The sequence below is a fragment of the Bos indicus genome, chromosome 10 (assembly GCF_029378745.1).
Source record: "Bos indicus isolate NIAB-ARS_2022 breed Sahiwal x Tharparkar chromosome 10, NIAB-ARS_B.indTharparkar_mat_pri_1.0, whole genome shotgun sequence".
Taxonomy (NCBI): Eukaryota; Metazoa; Chordata; class Mammalia; order Artiodactyla; family Bovidae; genus Bos; species Bos indicus.
The window spans coordinates 56,535,151-56,554,124 of record NC_091769.1 but is presented as its reverse complement, the minus strand read 5'-3'; the positions used below and the strand labels follow the sequence as shown (position 1 = coordinate 56,554,124).

At 36.4% G+C, this 18,974-nt stretch overlaps 1 protein-coding gene and 1 non-coding gene across 2 annotated transcripts in view; one reads left to right on the top strand and one right to left on the bottom strand.

The window, feature by feature from the left end:
- The window catches only part of WDR72 (WD repeat domain 72), a 224,260-nt gene that overhangs the window by 58,223 nt on the left and 147,063 nt on the right, over window positions 1-18,974 (bottom strand). The gene's annotated exons all lie outside the window — the stretch shown is intronic.
- On the top strand, window positions 13,515-13,587 carry TRNAF-AAA (transfer RNA phenylalanine (anticodon AAA)). The gene has a single exon. It is a non-coding gene; the product is annotated as a tRNA-Phe (tRNA).

The window sequence follows — 18,974 nt, the reverse complement described above, 5'->3', positions numbered from 1 at the left end:
AGTCCCTTGGACTGCAAGAAGATCAAACTAGTCAATACTAAAGGAAATCAATCCTGAATATTCTTTAGAAGAACTGATGCTGATACTGAAACTCTAATACTTTGGCCACCTGATGCCAAGAGCTGACTCATTAGAAAAGGCCCTGATGATGGGAAAGATTGAAGGCAGGAGGAGAAGGGGATGACAGAGGATGAGATGGTTGGATGGAATCACTGACTCAATATAGACATGAGTTTGAGCAGACTCTGGGAGATGGTGAAGGACAGGAAGGCCTGGCGTGCTGTAGTCCAAGGGGTCGCAAAGAGTTGGACATGACTGAACAACTTAACAACAAATACTGATCTCTAACATCTCTGTCTTTATCACCCATTGTTGTTGTTGTGCTTACTTGCTCAGTTGTGTCGGGACCCCATAGAGTGTAGCCTGCCAGGCTCTTCTGTCCATGAGATTCTCCAGGCAAGAATTCTGGAGTGGGCTGCCATTTCCTACTCCAGAAGATCTTTCCAACCCAGGAATCGAACCCAGGTCTCCTGCATTGCAGGCAGACTCTTTATCAACTGAGCTATGAAGGAAGCAGCATTATCCTTGATAAGGATATTCAAAAATCAGGATATGCCTATAGCAGAAAGATCAAGGAATGGGAGCCAATAGCTAGAGTCAGTCTATATTCAAGGGAGAACTGAGAACTCCGTGATTTCTCTTCATCCAAATTTCACCCTGTTAACACGGTGATCACATGTATCACTGAAGAAATTTATTATGTGCTTTCGATTCTTCTAGTGGCAGGTCCTATGGCAGACTCTGATAGGTCCATCTAATCTGAGATTGCTCAAGACAGCTGCCCACATGTCTAGAGTACTTACTGCAACATTTGCCAACCACAAGCTCTCAGTGACTGTTGATGATTGACAGAATTAATAGAGATCATCAATACTTTAGTACTCCTGTGCTATTCAATATCTTGAAAAAAAGACATAGAAATTCAATGTAACTTAAGCCAAATATCTAAAGTAAAATGATGTGAAGAGAAAATAATAATTTAATTTTTAAAAAACCTGTCTCTAAGAGATCTAAGCACTTTCATATCTTAAAGGCACACTCAAATGTACTGACATATGGTTATATGACATTAAGAATTCAGGGGGAAATCTTTGTTTTCACAAGAAGTTTTGAATTAGTAAACTTCAGTGAAAAGCATTGCGTGTACTTCTAGGAAATCTCATCATGATCTCAGTGTAATAGCCATTTGTAAAAAAGCTCTGAACTGAGTCCATGCCAGGGAGCATTATTGGAAAATGGCCCGCTCCGACGACTTCCTGGAATTCCTCTCTGTGCAAGTCAGCAGCTTGTTTGGCACAAGCTGGCACTAAACTGAGGCACTGGGAAGTATAAGCTGCATTCTTGGTGACATGGTATACAATTTTATAGCTTCAGTTTTATAAAGGAGTCAGCCAGACAATAGCTCATCTTATTCAAATTATAAGATTGGTCTGTTTTTAAAAAATAAAGCATACAACTAAAAAGTCCATTGAAAAAAATGAAACTGGGGTAATTAGGATATTTGTTATAGTACTCCAGTTTTTTTAGTAGGCACAGGGATGGACAGGAAGAATGATACAGCTCTTCTCCACATGACCCAGTCCAGTGGTTTCTACTTTGCCTTCCATGGAACTTCAGCCTTTTTTCAGAAGGAATTCATAACTGTCTGGTTCAATTTTTCTCTTTAAAATATACATCATAGTTATTGGTAAAGAACTGTCATTTTAAAAGGCAAAATTTTGTACTAATTTTTAATAAACTTGGAAACAATAAACATTGATTTATGCTGCCAAATAGCTATTTCTGTGCAGATCTAAGATTAATTTCTGATTTATATTTAAATTTATGAATGTATCATTGATCAAAGAGGTTGCATGTATATGTTTTACTGTTAGTAGCAGTTTCACTCATGTAAAATTATACAAACAAGTGCTGTTGAAGTGCTATTCTGCTTACTAACATGAATCATAATTTTTTCACTACAGTATATCCAAACTGATATACTAAAGTATGAGACCAAAGGTTTATATGACTGTCACCCATATGTATTAATTTCATATCTCATAATTCATAGGATTTGACAGGTTGTTTCAGTTTTACAAAAGATTCAGATACTTATGAAACTTTTAAAACACCAGTTTAGATCATTTGTTAACAAAAAGAAGCTAGTCATTGGTAAAAATCTTTAGAGATGTTTATGCTTTATACATGAGATGGAAGTTATTGGTGAAACTTGGCTTTGTTTTTCTAATATTTTGTAAATTCTCAATTATGACTATATAGAAGATCCCATGGGCTTCCCACGTGGCTCAGTGGGTAAAGAATCTGCCTGCAATGCAGGAGATGCAGGAGTTGTGGGTTCTATCCCTGGGTCAGGGAGATCTCCTAGAGGATGGCATGGCAACCCACTCCAGTATTCTTGCCTAGAGAATCCCATGAACAAAGGAGCCTGGCGGGCTACAATCCATGGGGTTGCCAAGAGTCAGACAGGACTGAAGCTACTGAGCACACACACAGAAGATCCCATATGACAGAGAAAATAATCTAGCTCACTTTATGGCATAGAAAGCATCTTATAGTAACGGTCTGATATTTAAGCAACTATGTATACAGTAGCAAATCACAGCTCTTTCTTCTAGCAATCAGAAATGGAAAATTTCAGAACCTGTGTTCTAAAAAAGCCTATGAAGGTTTACTTGACTTTTCATTTCTGATTTGATAAAAGGAATGAATAATTTTGGATTACTGATACCCATTAAAAGAATAGATAAGCCTGGTAGCCTTTAAGATCATGCCCCTGGAGGATATGAATGAGTTCACCACACATATTCTGGAAGTAGTCAATGCACACATGATGCTGAGCAAGTCGAACAGCCAGCCTTCAGCAGGTAGAGCACCTATCAGCAATCCAGGAATGGGTGAAGCTGGGAACTTCGGTGGGAATAACTTCATACCAGCAAATGGCCTCACTGTGGCCCAGAACCAGGTGCTGAATTTGATCAAGGCTTGCCCAAGACCTGAAGGATTGAACTTTCAGGATCTCAAGAACCAACTCCAACACATGTCCATAGCCTCAATCAAGCTAGCTGTGGATTTTCTAAGCAACGAGGGACATATCTATTCCACCGTGGATGATGATCATTTTAAATCTACAGAAGCAGAATAACTGGATCTAATTGGGTACCCGAGATATTTTCCAGTTGGACCTTTTTTTGCAGCCTCTTGCCTCCAGCTGTCCATATAATTGGCGAGTTGACTTCTAGGAAGTAGATTTCATCTATAAAAGATCTCAACTGACATCCTTTTGAAACTTACTACTACTCTCCTGTGTTTTTGATGGACTTCCCTGGTAGCTCAGACGGTAAAGCGTCTGCCTACAATGCGGGAGACCCGGGTTCGATCCCTGGGTCAGGACGATCCCCTGGAGAAGGAAACGGCAACCCACTCCAGTATTCAGCCTGGAAAATCCCATGGACCGAGAAGCCTGGTGGGCTACAATCCATGGGGTCGCAAAGAGTCGGACACGACTGAGCGACTTCTGTGTGTGTGTGTGAATTTGGGAAATTGAGGATTGGGCAGGGAGCAGACAGGGAATATGAGACTATATTCAATACAACTAAGGAGGGAAACCTGCCAATTGTGATAAATAAAATGACTTATGATGCCTTCACCCTCTTCATGTAGTTGTTATAACTGAAGCATCTAAGTGCTTTATATCATTAGTCACTACTATATTGCAGTTTCATTCTTACATTTTTCAGTACCTTTTATATGTATGATTTATATTTGTAGAAATAACTAAAAACAGCATATATGCCTTACATACAGATTCCAGAAAAAGATAGAATTCAGCTAAGTAAACTTATTTTTTAAATCCAGTTCTGTAATGGTGTTTGTTGTAAGACATGAGGTTTTTCCGGTAAAACATATCCTCCTGTAGCTTTACTTTCCATGTATGGGCTTCTTCCAGGGCTGTACTTGTTTCTTAAGCTATATCATGGTGGAATCTTATCCTTTATAATGTTTTGGAAAAAGCTGAGGGTGGCGCCTGTACAATTTGATTTGGTGTAAAAATATACACCAAATCTGATTTCTGTTACATTAAGGCATTCTCTGACAAAATATACAGAACAAGAAATGAAGTGAATTGTGTTTTAGAAATATCTTGCAAGCTTGTTTCCCCGAATACCTGACCACTAATTTTTAAAAATGGATCAAAACCCACTTTAATTGAATATTTAATAGATGATTTAATGTTTGAGTTAAGATACATTTTAAATGCTAAATATAAAAATGATTTGTGTTTGCTTACTGGAAATATTTGTAATACAAGTGAATATATATAATAAACCAATATTTAAAGCAAATTTACTATGGAAGAAATGAAATCACTATCTTCAATTTATAAAGATGCTACATTCATCAAACTGTATTTTTGACTGAGTTGGTTTTTATAATATGAATACCATAACAGTGGATTTCCATTAACAGTAGAAAAATTTAACTCATTTTTAAAAATATGTAAAGTATTTTCCTTTAAAATGAGCCACTGGAAACATAAAAATGGCAATATCCTCCTAGGGATATAGCTAGAGGGAAACACATCAATTTGCATAAATAAATGAGCTTACTCTTTTGTAAATTCCTTCCTGTACACGATGCCCCATCAGTGTGACTTACAGAAAAGAATCTGAGATTAACAAACAGGATATGCAATTTAGTCTAAGACCATTTTCTAACAAGTCATATAAACATAGCAAAATATTTAAGTCTTTCATGCCCGAATTTTCCTTCCATTGAACTGGGCAAAAGCTCACTTTATTTGAAAATAATCCACTTTTTTTTCTTTTAGTTTCTGAAAATAGGGGTCAAATACATATTTTGGCATTCCTGAAACAAATATTTCTTCACAGTACATTATGAATAGACTTTAGCTAATCTGGAGAATTTAAAATAGGAGAGGCTTAAGAAAATTCTAAAAACTCTTTTGTGTTTCTCAACATTAAACACAAACACATTATGGTATCTGAATACTATTCTTACATGGAAATTGCCCTGACTTATTTGCTACAAAAAAAGACTGATTAAAACCTTTCATTCTCTTTCAGTATTATGAGAACTCCAGACAAACGTTAATGGATATGTTACTGAATCACTCAGGTGAGTAGGCAATTCTATATTGCGTTACAGGTATTTCTACCATTACCTTCTGAAACTCTGTTTCATAGTGCAGAGTATGTCATATAAAAATAAATGATACTGCCCAATCTCAGCAGTTTGAAAGAAACATAAATCAATGGCATAAAGGAAGCAGGTGATGTAATGACTCTAGACTTAAGTAGATAGCTTGAAGAGATGGATCATCAAGTTTAACCTTTGAAATTATTCACTGGATATTAATATAAATACACAAAAAAGCACATTTCAAAGTTACCTTGCTTTGCTAAATTCTATTCTTTAAATCAATTTTTTTAATGTGGTAAAGAGAAATAATATATCCCATTCCTAGAAAGTATCTAATAGCAAACACTTAATAAGCCTGGTCATAATGTTTCAGTTAAGAATGTTGGTAAACGAAGTCAATAATGTCTACATAAATCTATACACAGAAAAAGGGAAAAAAAATCAATGGTGAAATCCAAACTTGTCTATAAATGGTAAATGATCCAAATGCAGCCCAAAAAAGATGAGAAATTGACCAAGTATTTTACAAATACAAGTTGGAAAACATTTAAGAACTGACTCAGAAAGGGTGGGGGATTCAGATAGTGAGCAAATATAAAGGAAGAGAAACAACTTCAAATTAGCCCCAAGAACAACACCAACGTTGAAGGTGTCACTAATATGACCTGGATTCTGATGATCCTGAAGGACATTCACTGTTATTTATAAAATTTCTCTCCTCTATATAATGCAGGCATACTTTCTTTCTTTATGTGAGACATGAAGCACTATGTTCCATCTAAATAATCTAGTTTTATGAAGAAGTGATTTGAAAATGTAAGAAAAAGAAGTATTGCTTTGCAAATAAATACTAAACAGAGAGACAGACAAAATTTGGACACAAGGATTCTTTGCATCTCCTGCTCTATTCACTGTCTACTTTGTACTGGAAATGCCTCGCTTCTCTTAAAATAGTTTATAATGGCTCTCCTTTTCTTTCAAGAAAAAGTCCATTGCCAGATCCTTTACATTCTGGGTGTCTACCTTCTGGATCTAGACTGAAGCATCCTCATTTCCTACTCCCTACCCACATCAAATTTATCCCTATTCACTGACCAGGCCACACTGTATACCTCTGTGTCTGTCCTCATGTTACTCCTTTTGCCTGAACTACCCTTCTTACACCAAACTCTTTCCCACTGGAGGCAGTTGGGTCCTCCCAAAAGCACATATAAGGATGGAGTTAGAAACGCAAAAGGCTTACTAGAGAGTAACATGCGTGAAAGAAAAAGGGCAAAAACAGAGTTGGGTACGGAGCTCTCTGGTTACTACACAAATGCTTCAATCTTTATCAACCCAGTGGAAACTCCAGGACATAACTGGTCACTAGAGGAGGTCTGTCTGAATGGGAAATAGCTAGGCCCTTGTACCACCATTGTCCTCAGTCGTTGTACCAGAAAGACTATGATCTTTGCTCCAATTCAGGGATGAATCCTGGATGCACCAACAGCGGGCAGTTGGCCATACTCCTCACATCTGGGCAAATCGTCCTCTCATGTAGAGTGATCTAAAAAGTGCATCTTTCCATGGCTGCCACACCATTATCCTCCAAAGCAAACATGAATATTTACTTCTGTGTGAAGCCTCTAAAAATCACCCCAAGGCAAATGGTGGCTCTCCATGCTTCCACAACAGTGTGAGCTTTCTATCTTACACCACACTGTGGCCTTGTATGTTCATAGGACTCAGCCTTTTGGAAATAGAAATCACATCATATTCTTCTCAGATTCCTGGTAGATAGCTTGGGAAACAGAGTATCTAACCTATAACATATTCAAAGAGGTAGAGTGAATAGATGGATGTATGGACCTACCAGATGGATGACTGATCAGACTGGTTATTCCCTATTCTTGTGCAGATGCCAAGGGATACACTTTGTCTATTTTCAGATGCCAAGGGATACACTTTGTCTATTTTCATGGTGTTATAAATTTCTCAGAAAATACTATAATATACTTTAAGTACCAATGGGATATTGGATTTTAAAGATAAGATGTATCAATATCACTTATATGTGGAATCTAAAAAAAAAAAAGATACAGATGTACTTATTTGCAAAGGAGAAATGGAGACACAGGTGTAGAGAATGGATGTATGGATATTGGGGGAATGTAGGGTAGGATGAATGGGGATATTGGGATTGACATATATACACTACTATGTATAAAATAGAGAACTAGTGAGAACCTACTGTATAGCCCAGAAAACTCTACTCATTGCTCTGTTGTGACCTAAATAAATGGGAAGGAAATCCAAAAAAGAGGGGATATATGTATACATACAGCTGATTCACTTTGATTCACTCTGCTATACAGCAGAAACTAACACAACATCATAAAACAGCTATACTCCAATAAAAATTAATATAAAAAAGATAAGATATGTGGAAAATTCTGAAAGAGATGGGAATACCAGACCACCTGATCTGCCTCTTGAGAAATTTGTATGCAGGTCAGGAAGTAACAGTTAGAACTGGACATGGAACAACAGACTGGTTCCAAATAGGAAAAGGAGTACGTCAAGGCTGTATATTGTCACCCTGTTTATTTAACTTATAGGCAGAGTACATCATGAGAAACGCTGGACTGGAAGAAACACAGGCTGGAATCAAGATTGCCAGGAGAAATATCAATAACCTCAGATATGCAGATGACACCACCCTTATGGCAGAAAGTGAAGAGGAACTCAAAAGCCTCTTGATGAAAGTGAAAGTGGAGAGTGAAAAATTTGGCTTAAAGCTCAACATTCAGAAAACAAAGATCATGGCATCCGGTCCCATCACTTCATGGCAAATAGATGGGGAAACAGTGGAAACAGTGTCAGACTGTATTTTTTTGGGCTCCAAAATCACTGCAGATGGTGACTGCAGCCATGAAATTAAAAGACGCTTACTCCTTGGAAGGAAAGTTATGACCAACCTAGATAGCATATTCAAAAGCAGAGACATTACTTTGCCAACAAAGATTCGTCTAGTCAAGGCTATGGTTTTTCCTGTGGTCATGTATGATGTGAGAGTTGGACTGTGAAGAAGGCTGAGCGCCAAAGAATTGATGCTTTTGAACTGTGGTGTTGGAGAAGACTCTTGAGAGTCCCTTGGACTGCAAGGAGATCCAACCAGTCCATTCTGAAGGAGATCAGCCCTGGGATTTCTTTGGAAGGAATGATGCTAAAGCTGAAACTCCAGTACTTTGGCCACCTCATGTGAAGAGTTGACTCATTGGAAAAGACTGTGATGCTGGGAGGGATTGGGGGCAGGAGGAGAAGGGGACGACAGAGGATGAGATGGTTGGATGGCATCACTGACTCGATGGATGTGAGTCTGAGTGAACTCCGGGAGTTGGTGATGGACAGGGAGGCCTGGCGTGCTGCTATTCATGGGGTTGCAAAGAGTCGGACACGACTGAGCAATTGATCTGATCTGAAGCCAAACTTTTGGAATTATGTTCCCAGCATTTAAATGAACCTGTGTATCACTTTCCATCCATCATTCTCATTTCCAGTTTTGTTCAATTGACCTATTAGGAGATAGGTTACCTAATTTTTAATTTTAAGATGTGCTATGTTTATTCTGTACTGTAAAATAATCATTTAATTTCAATTATAAATTTTGGACTTTTTAAAAATGACTTCCTTGGAGAATGCTTAGTACTCAGTAGCATGCCTTCTTCATTTAATCAGCCAACAACATTGATTCTATGCCAGATCCACTGCCAGGCTTTGAGGACACAAAGACAGAAGTGAAAGGATAGAGTAAGAAATTCTGTATCTAATGAAGGAGACGGAACTGCAGTCTGATGATTTGTTACATGTCCTTGGAAGAACTATGACCAATGAAGAAACAACATGGGTGGAGTGCAAAGAAAGGAACACACACAGAGGAGCTAAGGAAAGAACTTCTTAAGTTAGCTGGAGGTTCTTAATTCCATTATCTCCCTTTGCATTTTCAAAAGAGGAAAGGACAGAAACAAAGAAAGGCATCAGAATGTATAGAATCCCTTTCTGAAGGCTTTGGTTGTCAGCAGGGTTGGTACTGCCCCCTGGAGGAAGACTTTGGAAACTGCTGAGGCAAGGGACCTTTGCTTTCCCCAATGATTTTGGAAAGGTGAAAATACTTACTGGCATTTAGTGGGCAGGAATAAGAAAAGGCAGATGTCTTGCAGTGCTCAGGATGGTCCTTCACAATGAAAAAATTATCCTGATGTTTCACATGGCTTTCAAGTTTTCCACTGTACGTTCACGGAAAGGAAAGCCCTGCTTATAATTTCTTGAGTCCAGTAACTAACTTTCTTTTACACATAGGGATCTTTCAAGGCTTTGACTGTACCTTCAGTTTTCTAGGAAGGATACTAACCCAAATCCATTTGGACACCTATGTCACCAACAGCACCACCATGCCTGTGCAGGCCTGCATTTGCAGCTGTCATTTCAGCAATGAAATATCTCCCAATCAGCATTTTATTATATCTTTTAGTATGGTCATGCCCAAGCTTTTACCTATTGACATATTTTTATTATGAACCCTTTAAATTGTATATAAATTATTTGTGAGGTAGGTTTTATTACTTATGAACTTTATTTTAGAATTAGAAAGGGAGTATTAGAAATTGTTAACAATATTTCAGTCCATTCTAGAACTGAAAAGAGTTGAGAAACACCACATTAAAAGTTTCTAAAATTTAAGACCAACTTCATTCTGACTAAAGGCTGGAAGATTGTTCACAGTTACCGTATTCTTATGTATATTCAGTTACTAAGGGGAACTTTTATATTGCCCCAGATTAGCAGGGCTGCTTGGCTCGATGACAGGCATTCCTGCATAGATATGAATAAAGGGCCCATGATCATCTATATCAGGTAAAAGGAAAAAAAAAGTAACAACTCTTCTTTGAATTAGCTGTCTTCATTTCTTGTGGCTTATTCTCCTGGGTTGCCTTGTTTTTTGCCTTCAAACATCTGTTGGCATTAATTTTTCCTTGTAGCTCTCTAGACAGATATTTAGTTTGCCCCTGAACTAAGAAAAATAAATTTAAAAAAAATGCCTCCGGATTAACATTTTAGAAGAAAACCATCACTGTCCCTATAATGACCTTTCCTATTCCCTTCCTACCTATGACAATTAGCATATTATCTAGCATTTCTTCCATTCTTACAGCACAGTTCTTTGATACATGTCTGGTGCTGTCATTTATCATTCCTCCACTTATGTAGGCAGCACACTTTAAGGAACACCCGTCATGAGCCACATAGGACATTACCTGCTAGAAGCACAAGACTAATAAATTCCAACTTTTGCCCTCAAGGAGTTCAGAGAGGTGGGAAAGAAAGGGGAATAAACAAGAAATTAGGGTGCCAGATGATATAGACTATTTAGAAAGATATACAAGCAATGTATGAGATGACCTAATAAAAGATTTGTAGTACCTTACACTGAACCTTAGACATAATAAACGGTTAATAAGAGATGTTTACAAGTTATTAAAATTGTTCTAAGGCTGAAAATTGGACACATATATTGACAAGTTAAAATAGTAAAATAAGGACGCTGCCACCAAGATGAATGACATTCTGATGGAATGGGATATTCCAACAACATGAGACAGACTTTATTTTCTTGCGCTCCGAAATCACTGCAGATGGTGACTGCAGCAATGAAATTAAAAGACGCTTGCTCTTTGGAAGAAAAGCTATGACCAACCTAGACAGCATATTAAAAAGCAGAGACAATCCTTTGCCAACAAAGGTCCGTGTAATCAAGGATATGGTTTTTCTAGTAGTCATGTATGGATGTGAGAGTTGGCCTATAAAGAAAGCGAATAACTGACTCATCGGCAAAGACCCTAATGCTGGGAAAGATTGAATACAGGAGGAGAAGGGGACAACAGAGGATTAGATGGTTGGATGGCATAACCGACTTGATGGAAAGCAAGCTCTGGGAGTTGGTGATGGACAAGGAAGTCTGGCGTGCTGCAGTCCATGGGGTCTCAAAGAGCTGGACACAACTGAACAACTGAACTGAATGACATAAGAACATACGGATAATTTTTCCTTCAACCACCATTTCTCTAACAGTTGCCTTGCCGTGTGCTAGACACTGTACTCTCTGCTGAGAATACAAAACTGACTAAATCCCTGCTTTTTCTCTCAAGGAATTTAGTTGTATCAAAATTGTTTCCAGAACTAGGAATGCATATGCATATTGACTAATGTCATTGCATTTAAGGTAGAAACTAATATCACACAAGGTGCCAGGCTCAGAAGTAGAAATGGAGTCAACAGGGAGGAGGCTGACCCAAATGAGTCAGGTTGTAAGCAGAACTCTAGCTTAGTAGTATTGGAGCTGTTGGCTACAAGAGATCACAAATGAACCAGAAATTCAAGAAGAGACAGATAAGTCAGAACCCAGGACATGAATCCAAACACTGAAGAAATAGTGTTTGACACAGCAGCTCCTTAAATACTTCCACAGAGAAGCTGTAGCTGAATGAAGAATAAGAAGACGAGTTTCAAGCAAGTCACCAGGCTCTCTAAAAACATCAGATTGAAACCAGGTCATGACAAAATGAGTAATGAAGAGCTAAATAATCAACCATTAGGAAAGAAGCTTTGGAATGGTTACAAGTGAGATTCATTCATGTGTCTATTTTTAATTTTTTTGTGAGCTTTCTGTGTTCATGTGTGTATTCAGGCTATATCTGGCTGCTACAGGAAAGCAATCAGCTGAGTTTTCTTGTCTTCTTTTTCTATTACTAATTAGAAATTGGCTGAATCTTTAGTACGAGCTACCCTGTGGTCCATCCATTCATCCATCCTCTCAATAATCACTTATTACCAGCTACTAGGTGAAGGACCCTCCCAGGTGATGGGAGGAAAAAAGATAAATAGACCCGACCCCATCCTTGAGAGGTCAGTGTTGGGAGCCAGTCTCAGTTTGGAGAACAATAGTGTGAAATACATTGATTTCAGGGACAGAATCTAGATCACTTTTCCTTTGTCAATAAATTTAAATGGGCATGCAGACAGCAATCGATAAATTGGTGCCCACACAATTGTCACCAAGGAAATATTTAACCCAATTTCTTGATGCTACTGTCTCTACGCAGCTGGGCCAGGTTGGCATTCTGATTGCTCATGAGGAAAAAGGATGATGCAACACTCTAGTTCTTCATATGCCAAGATGAAAATCATCAATCTCAATCTCTGTGAAAGATGAAACTACTTTGGTAAAAAGAGCAGTGAACTCTATCAGTCTTTCTGAGGCGATGCAATCTTAAAGATGATTCAGAGAGGGAAGAAGCGGTGGAGAAGTTCAGGATTTATATAGGGAGAAAGGGAAATGATAAAAATTCTCCATCTATTTTGCAAGAAGCAAAATATAAGACAGAACATATGTTAAGCCCAAATGGCAACAGTGTTTTTTGAAAGGTATGCAATGTACCCCAGGTACTAAATTATTTGCTTATCATATGCAAATTCCTCATCATTCAACATGAATATCTTGATATTTAAATATGATTGTCTGTTATATAATTTGAATTAATCTATAAAAATGAAAATTTATATTTCCTCTTTCCCCATACTGCCAACCTTTTGACTAATATGTATATGCCAAATCTTTTTCATATCTACTATTTACCAGTTGGCATTTCCAGTTCCCAACCATAAAACCTTCTAATTTGTAACCACTAAAACTTATGTAAATGTATATTCCAAACAAAGCTATTTAATGTTAAGTGCATCTTTTGTGAAATAGCTTATAGTGTCTCATCCAAATGTTATTAGAAATTAGTGATTTGATATTTGCTCATTAATTGATTCAAGAGAGCATTTCCTCTGTTGTTATACCAAATGTTTGTGGTTCTGCAGCCTTGTGATCCTCGACCTGGGCAATACCTATCTCTGTAACTGTCATATAGGAGACACATGGTAAATATTGATGAATTAAGAAATAGTAAAGGAAAATAGTGTTTAATTGGAAAGCAATGCCGGAGAATAATGAAGAACCCAGATTCTGATGCCTGGGTTTAACTCTTGGTTCTGTTGCTTGTTCGGAAAAGACTGGGAAAGTTACTTCTCTGTATCTATTTTCTCATCAATAAAATGGTAATAACAATACTACCTATCCCCATAGACTGTTGCCTGAATCAAATGATTTAAGGTACATGAGGCACTTAGAACATACTAAGCCATATCAGTGTTAGATGTTAGTATTATCATCACTATCACTATCATTGCTATTCTAGACGACTGAGAATTCCCTGGTGGCTCAGATGGTAAAGCGTCTGCCTAAAATGCAGGAGACCCAGGTTCAATCCCTGGGTCAGGAAGATCTTCTGGGGAAGGAAATGGCAACCCACTCCAGTATTCTTGCCTGGAAAATCCCATGGATGAAGGAGCCTAGTAGGCTATAGTCCATGGAACCGCAAAGAGTCGGACATGACTGAGTGACTTCACTTTCACTTTAATTAGGAGAGGAAGGCATTGGCACAATGAGATTCAAAAAGGGCACATGCTCTCCAGAGAAGAAATTAAGGATGTATGGGTTTCTCTCTAATGTTCAGGTTCCACATTTATGCATGTATGGATCAGATAATTCTGGGGAGAAAGAAAAGGGCGTAAGTGTCTTCAGTGGTCTTTGAAACAGCTGCCTTCTCCTACTCCAGCTTTTTTTGCTTGGCTAAATTATGTTGATCTTTCAAGTCTTGCATTAGGCATCTCTTCTTCAAAGAAGTCTTCTTGACCTCAAATCTGGGTTAGGTACTGCTGTGATGTTTTCCTGCAAACTCACCCATAGCATCTGATACACTATGGTCTTCGACTGGGGATTTCCAATTTGTTCTCTGTGTACCACCAATTCATGGATCAGTACACAGAGGCATAGAGGAGTGATGCATAAAGATGTATTCAAAGTTTTGGAGCTAGCACAGTATGCAGTACAGAATATCAAGTTACCATCCCTTCATAACCAAAAGCTTATCATATCTGCCTTCTGAGTCCACCCAAAGGCTACGGTTGGGATACTTTCTTGCAGAAAATACAAAGAACTCTGATGCATGCATCACCAGTATATGTATGTTTTTTATAAATAATATACATCCTATTAGTATATCAACATTAAGTCCATTCTAAAATATACACGAAAATAAGAATTTCAAAAGGAGAACATTAACACACACATACACACAAACAGTGCTTTTTTGCTTAAGATTGCATTATTAGAATTATCTTCAATCTTAGTTTCTTGGCTAGAAACTTTTGCTCATTTTCTGAGAGTTACTTTAGTTAATGCTAGAAAATAAAATCTGTAGGTCATCTGAGCAGGGACACTTGAAACTGAACATAGGAGAGGCAGCCTTCTGGGAAGTGAATCTTCCATTCTCTACCCAGAATATCCTGTGGGATACTGCACTACCCAACATAGGAATCAAATCAGCTTACCAAGGTCAATCTATGGATCAAGGATACTTTTGTTGGAAAAAATGCAAGTATAGATTTTGATTATCTCACTCCTCCATATCCATTTCATCAGCAAATACTTTGGCAACCCACTTCAGTATTCTTGCCTGGAAAATCCCATGGACAGAGGAGCCTGGAGGCCTGGCGGGCTACAGTCTATGAGGTTGCAAAGAGTCAGACATGACTGAGCAATTGAGCACAGCACCTTTATATACATTCAAAATCTGACCACTTCTCACCTTCTCCAACCAAGCCACCATATTTGTTCCAAGCTGCCATCATTTGGATTAGCATTATAAGGCCTTCCAACTGGTCTCCCAGCTTCTGCTCATGGCCCTGAACTTTAGGCAGTGAGATCCCATTAAAATATGTGCCCATTGTCTGTTCTCCCATTTCAGAGAGAAAGCTTAAGACCTCAGTCTGATACACAAAAGGCATTCTATGATGATCCCCAATTACTTCTCTGCTCCTTGCTCACTTGCCTTACACAGATTTTTTCTAAATTACTTCTGTGCCTTTAAGAATGCATTGGCCTTCTCAGCCTGAAGGCCTCAAAGGAAAAGGAAGATGTATTTACCATAACTAACAATATCAGGAAAGAATTTCCCTATTAGGTAGTCAGATACTATATTTCAAAGCCTTTCTACAACTACACAGATTTCCTTCTGAGACATTCAACAAGCAGATGAAAACTGTCCTGTGCCGGTTTTTCTACTGATGGCCACCAGGATCACAAAACTTTTCTGTTAAATATACCTTGATTTACTACAAAATAATGGTTTTATTTAAAGAGCACATTTTCATTATTTAACTTTGCAGATAAGACTTTGAAAATGATGCACATAATAAAGATTATTTGCAATACCCTTATTTGATGTATCATCTTCACAACCACACAGTTTAACATGAATTTAAATTCAGCCAGTAATTCTATGGTGACAGTTTTATCTACAAAGCCTCCATTTCTATTTCAACCAATTTATTTAATGAAACAATTCAGAGTACTTGCTTAAACTGATCCAAATAACATTTTTAAAAAACTGAAGGGAAATAGCTTTCTAAAGCATTTTAATAATAGAAACTATTGTTGTTTTTTAAAGTAGTAAATCTTAACCTCAAATGTGAGTGCTAATTATACAATTTCTTATTAAAGAGATTCAAGTAGATCGCAGTGTGATCGTTATAAAACTGTAAACTCAGATAAAATTCACAGATCTCCTATAAAATACTGATTCACAAATATTAAGACCTCAAATAAAATACAAGCTGTGAAATGTAACAAGTGAAAACACTGAAAAATAAGATACAAAATTATAAGGTGCAAACACACATTGTGCTTCAGTTCTCACTTTGCTGATTTCCATCTCATGTACAAACCTTTCAAGAAACCTGGTGATTTTCTTTATGAGGGCTGTGATGACAACGATTGAACATTCTGCATTTTCTTTGTTAATAGAAAGTATGATTTATGAGAGAGGAATAAAAATCTAAGAAAACCACTCAATAAATTATTCAATTTTCAGATCAAGCTGATTTAGAGCAAATTTCCTTCATGCTGCAAGTGTGGAAAATGCAGCTTATTGGATAAAATGAGTGTTTAAGAGAATATCTGGAACTGTTTCCTTGTTTTTAGTAATTTGGTGACTTTAGACAAGTCATATACCTTCTTTAAGTCCAGTTTATTCATTTAAAAAATGAAATAATAATAGGAAGCATGTCTCAAAGTGCAAGAGATACACTACTAGAGACATTCAAGATACCCAGTATGGTAATGAACTTTTTTCCAAGTACTATTTATTTCTATGTGCATGAGAAAGATACATAATTAGTATGTTAACCTAAATATTTATAGAGGCTTATGTCAGGAAAAGCCTAGGTAGCACCATGGAAATCTCTCTTCCTCAGATAGTAGTTCTTTTCAGCTGTTAGAACATAGTAAGAGTACAATAACTGTTGCTGTTAATATTCTTTTTCCTTATGATATATTAATATTATTGTCATATTACCACAGCACTAATAAGCCAAACATACTATACCCAACATAAAAGAAGTTTATGAGTATCTATACAAAAAATTCATCTGTTACTTTTGAAATGATTTACAAATAAAGTGCAAGAAATCAAGGAACCAAGAAAGAATAAATGAAAATAGAAAAACAAACAAAAACAAGTAGGGAGAATGGGAAACTCATAGAGGAAAAATGAGCAAGGACCTGATAAAATTAAACAATATAAACCATTTATCATAAGAACATTTGATAAAATGATATGTTGCAGTCACACTAAAGCTAAGTAAATCTGCCTATAAAATTTGAGGTATAATCATATTTGGTGAATACCACCTACATCATCCTCTTAACCTTTGAATCAGGATATCTGAGATAAATAAAATAGCTTTTTAGTTATTTATTTTTTAAAATTCCATCAAGTAGTGCAGTGTATACCACTAGTAAAGATCTAAAGCTTTTCCTGTAATTATTAGCTCCTCTGAATAGTTTTAAAATTAGTTTTGTTTATTTTTTCCAAAAGAGGAAAAATGGCAATGTTAGTATCCAATATAATATTGCTTGCAAATTTTCCTCTTCAATGCTTGTTATTTGCTTCCTATATACTTGCAATTGGAGTTAATATTTTCATATAAGGACTGTTTCCCAGGAGAATATACACTTATTTGTGAAAATATTATACTTATTTTAAATAAAATATTCTAAATTTAATCCACCAACATATATCAAGTAGTTTTAATATTTTTGTGTTCCAATTCTTATCACAAGCTAATCCTAAATTTTCTAAAGGATCACTCAATAATGATAAAGATAGATAATATTTACTAAGATCCAGATTCTTTAGTCACAGTAAGATTCAGTTCCATAGAATTAATAATTCTCAATAATTCTCAATTATGATGGTTCACCAGAGAGCCCAATCTGATGAAACTTCAAATAATGAGTAAGCCATGTGATGGCAAAACTCATAAAAATTTCACCTTGATAGCCTGCCAAGAATATCTCAACCAGAAATGAGGCTTATGGGCCAATGGATAAATTAGACACTAGGGATAAGTAACAGAAATACCACCAAGTGAGAATTAACACGTGATGAATGACACTAGCTGCCTTTGGAGAGACACTACAGGTGTCTCTCCAAATGAATCAAGAACACAAACGTAGTCAGTGCAATTAATTTAAAAAGGAATTTTTCTACTTCTTGTTTGAAAGGTGTAATACAAATACAATTATGTGACATGAACAAACAGGAAGGCCTTAAAGCGAGTAAATTTGCCAGATAATTAAAGCTAATTTCTTTACAACAAAAAAACAAGTGACTTGAAATCACCACTGAGTTTTAACAAATTACTATCTGAATTTACCAGCCTCAGTGACTTTCTTGGTACTAGGAAATAGTCCATCTATTTTGATCTTTGGCCTTCTTTGAAAAAGCCTTTTTCTGCTACATATCCTCTTTCACTGCATAGTGCTCTCTAATCAGTAATCTTATAAAAATAATAAGAAGAAATAAATATAATACATTTTAAAGAATAATACCTGTTTTAAGATTTAACATTTTAAATATAGCAACATTTCTGAGTCCCAAATAAAATCTCTTTTAAAGAGCTAAAAGAAGTATCTAAAATTTTTTAATAATCTGAAACATGTAAACTTGTAACATGTTTTCCTGAGAAATATATATAATAATCTTATATGTTTATTTTTTCATCAAAAGCTTACTAACAAAGTTGAAAATCAAAGTTTTGCTTGATTTTACTATTTTTTAATTTTCACTTTTAAGTCACAGATAACAGGCTAAAAAGTCAGATAACATTATTCAGCAGAAATTTAGATTCACTTTCTAGTCAAAAGCATAAACACTGTGATTATAAAGTTACAGTGATAAAATCTATTACAGAATGAATCAAGTGGTCCAACTATAAAACAGTTTACTTTTAGTTTCTATTTCATTTCTTATCCGCCCCACCCCGAAAAACAGCACATGGCTATTATCATGTTATCAAATGAACACAAATTTAGGACCCGTTATTATCAGAGTATTCTTATAATATACGTCCCATTAAGCTATTATTGTTACTTCTGTTTTCATTTTTACTGTCTTAACTTTAAAACACTTAAACAAAGAACATAAATTTTGTTTTGTAAAATATTTATTAATTATAATTTAGAATTAGAAACTTGACAATTATGAGGAAATTGATAGCAGAATAGGTCAGAAACAGGGCACTTAGCTTGGCTTTTGCAGAAATGA